Source organism: Sinocyclocheilus rhinocerous, unplaced genomic scaffold (assembly GCF_001515625.1).
Source record: "Sinocyclocheilus rhinocerous isolate Xijiao unplaced genomic scaffold, SAMN03320098_v1.1 scaffold1413, whole genome shotgun sequence".
In the NCBI taxonomy this organism is placed as follows: Eukaryota; Metazoa; Chordata; class Actinopteri; order Cypriniformes; family Cyprinidae; genus Sinocyclocheilus; species Sinocyclocheilus rhinocerous.
In genome coordinates, this window is record NW_015639297.1 from 35,045 (window position 1) to 38,992 (window position 3,948).

Genomic DNA, 3,948 nt, shown 5'->3' on the forward strand with positions numbered 1-3,948 from the left:
TTCTAATAAGAACAATATAAAACGCACCAAGGATTAATGAGCTACTGGATTCATGAATATTAATCAGGTTGTGTGCGTTCGCTCGAACTGATTTGCTGAAATCAAAACAGGGACGATAATAGGTGAGCGCCAGCCAATGAGATTGCCGTTTGCGCATTAGTTCCGCCCACTACCGGAGAAAGCGGTAGTTCTTAAAAGAATTCCAAAGGAACTCCGTTAAACATAGGAGTAATTAATTTCACTATATCAAATCTTTTAAGTTGTGCCTCAGGACAGACAAGTACTATGAGAGAAATTCTTAGTTATCTGAAGATAACAGGATTAGAAAGTAGAATTTAAATGTCATAATAATACTACCGGTTGTTTTATTTATTTATGGAAGGTTTTTGTTTTTTTTATTAAATGGTTGTTTTTTTTTTGGGTTTTCCCTCTTTCCCGTTAATGCTTCACACTCCAGTCCAGTTGGTGGCGGTAATACACCATAAGTTGGCTTGTCAACCGCCATAAAATCGTACAAGAAGAAGATATACTGGCGAGTAAAATCTGAGAATTTATTAGCAATTGGCTAATTTTAGACATCATTTAGCCGCCAGAGTGAAGATTTAGTCGCATATGCGAGTGATTTACTCGCAATGTAGAGGGTTGTACTGTATGAAAGTATTTTCTGTGGCCACGGAAAGATCCTTTCCTAGAGTTGATATGAATTTACACTGAATGTTTGCTGGACGAACAGATTGGTTGATGGCAATTTAATTCTGCTACTCTCTCTCTCTCCCTCTCTCGCTGCGTGTGTGTGAAACAAAGCGACGGCGAGTCGTGCGCCTTCACACTAGAGTTTACGGTACGTTGTGCGTTGAACATCCATTCAGATGAACTGAAAAACAGCACAGATCGCTTAGCGGAGAGTGAAACTCTGATGCGCTCAGTCAGAGAGTGTTCGGCGAGTGAAAATATATCTGAGCTAAACTTATACTTAGCCTCCAACTCATATACTGGCGAGTAAAATCTGAGAATTTATTAGCAATTGGCTAATTTTAGACATCATTTAGCCGCCAGAGTGAAGATTTAGTCGCATATGCGAGTGATTTACTCGCAATGTAGAGGGTTGTACTGTATGAAAGTATTTTCTGTGGCCACGGAAAGATCCTTTCCTAGAGTTGATATGAATTTACACTGAATGTTCGCTGGACGAACACATTGGTTCATGGCAATTTAATTGTGCTACAGTTACTACTGGCAGCTGATATAAATAATTGTAATTATTCATAATTAACTGTAATTATTTATATACATTTCCCTTTTGAGCTAATTTGCTACACGATCATTCGTACGATGAGATTGGCGGCATACGAATGTTTCATGAATCACATGTGAACTCTGTCGTAAATTGATTTGTGCGCACGGATCTCTGCCCGTTTCTACGTTAGATTGATAAATGAGGCCCACTGTGATACAATAAAGGCATTAGGTTTTAAAGAAAATTATTACATTTGTTAAATTTAAAAGAATTCAATTTCAGAGCTTTCTATTCATCAAAGAATCAAGAAAAGGTATCACAGCTTCCATAAAAATATTAAAAACCACAAATGTTTTCAACATTTATAATAAAAAGAAATGTTTCATGAGCACCAAATCATAATAGAATGATATCTTCAGGATCATGTGACACTGAGACTGAAGTAATAGCTACTGAAAATTCAGATTTGCCATCACAGGAATAAATTACATTTTAAATATATTCAAAAGAAAATATTATTGTTATTATACACAATTACTGTTGTTGTTGTTTTTTATCAAATAATTGCAGCCTTGGTGAGTATAAGAGACTTCTTTCTAAAACATTTTAAAACATCATACATATTTTTAAAGTGTATATAGCTGCCTTGTTATTTTAGCAAGGTATTTTGGGGTACTTGGCATCAAATGTTTTAAAACCCCTCTCTTAAACCACATGGTGATATTTAAAAAAAAAAGTAAAAGGCCATCATCTGATATTGGCACATGTTGGGTGGGCATTCAAAAACAATACTGTAACTCCACCAGCACTAAAGCAAGACTGGATAATTCTGTCTTATCCGTGAGCTAATTTTATCCTTTGATTTAGCTCTGGCAGTCAACAACTAAGTTAATGGCATTGAAAGAGGGGTTCAATGTGTGTGGGTGTGTTTTATCCATCTGTCTCTCTGCTGTCGGTTTAAACATAACAAAAAATAATTGTTGCTGTTGCTTAAATCCATCTAATAAAAAAACATCATGCTGTCAATTTTAAGAAATATCTACAATTTGCATAAAATAAGACATTTGATTACTGAAGAAACAAAAGAGCACTGACAGAGCAGACACAGACTAACTTGACAAAGTTCTAATAATGAACATACAATCTTTGTGTGGATATACCTTGAATTTCATTGACATGTTACGTTGTAGAATAATGAACCAGTTTTGTCCTTCTAAAATAATAAAATGACATCATAAAGCCTCACTAAACAATCATCAGCAACATGTCTACTCTGACATTAATCAATCTCATTTTCTTATTGTATCAAAATTATGAAATTATATAGCAACTCAGTATATATCACTATATAATCACTCTATACATACACACACACACACACACACACACACACACACAACTTATACAGCTTAAGGAACCATTATTATTAGGCCTTGACTACTATATCTAAATTATCATTTAAAGCGGTGTCTCTACATTCTCTACAATTTGTCAACATTGTTGGGCTATGAAAACATTTATAAAATCAACTCAAAATCTTACTTCCATATTTCACCATATATGAGTTCAACAAAGCTAGGCTGCTGTTTGGGATGGTTACATATTTTACATAATTTAATACGTGTGTGTGATTGTTAATTGTTTTGCTGAAACTCAGTTTCAGTCACTCATTCAGTGTTAGATATGTCAATACTGGTTAACTATATTTGACACGTTATTTTAGTATCTAACAGTGCTGACCCATATAGAGTGACAGACAAGAAAATATTAATGTAAGAACATAAAAGCAAGACATTGCACCAAAACACAGATGAATACGTAAACATTTTCCTAATACTCAAAAACCAGTGATTCATTACCAGAGGCCTGACAGTAGCAGGGCGGGACATATGATAATTTACTAGAATAATAACCATTTATGAGAACAGAGACACTTTATATAATTATTTCAAGTGTAACTTACAAATTTAGGTTTCTTCTCTCCGTCATCCCCACTTGAACTGCACTGAGATGACACTCCGACTCCAAATCCTTTCTTTCGATGGATTTTATTTTCCCTCCCTTGATTCGAGCCTTCATATCGCTGATGACGGTAGTTATCCATGTCCAGGTGAAGATATATAACTATTTCTACCAAGTTTTGTGCGGAACTAAGAGCTCATGATATCCCAAAATTGACCGTTGAAAGAGACGAGCGCGAGCTCGGATTAAGTTGACGTTCTCGAGGGAACGTGTGCACGAGACCTACTGGTTGAGAGTTGACAGTAGTTGTTGTCTAATAAAGCGGTAATCCAATTGCCAGCTCTTTAGATCCCACTAACACCCCTTTTCAAACCACTAGACTGGCGTAAGTGTTTAAAATACTCTCCGGTGCGACAAAATAGTACATTTTTTAGATGTTTATAGGTTGTCCAGTTTACTAAAAGAAGAGCGCTGTGACATGGAATACGAAAAAATGTTATCACGGATGTCCAGGAATCTGAAACTCCCGCCTCGAAAACAGCCAATGAAATGCGTCGGATTGAGCAACACGTGATGTTCGAGTAAAGAGTCTTCCATAGGAAAGAGTAGCCTTGTCCAAATACCCACACTTGCGGTCTTTGCACTTGACCACTTGACTACTTATATGACGTATTTCCTGTATTTGGCCCAAGTGTTCAAGTGAGCATGAAGACCACAAGTGTGTGTACAACTTTTCATTACCTGATAGG

General features: G+C 36.0%; 1 long non-coding RNA gene across 1 annotated transcript in view; it reads left to right on the top strand.

Annotated features, from left to right (window-relative positions):
• Positions 1-3,948, top strand: part of LOC107751160 (uncharacterized) — a 10,203-nt gene that overhangs the window by 4,815 nt on the left and 1,440 nt on the right. Inside the window, exon 2 of the long non-coding RNA XR_001641212.1 lies at positions 227-228. This is a non-coding gene — a long non-coding RNA (uncharacterized LOC107751160). The remainder of the gene's footprint in view (positions 1-226; positions 229-3,948) is intronic.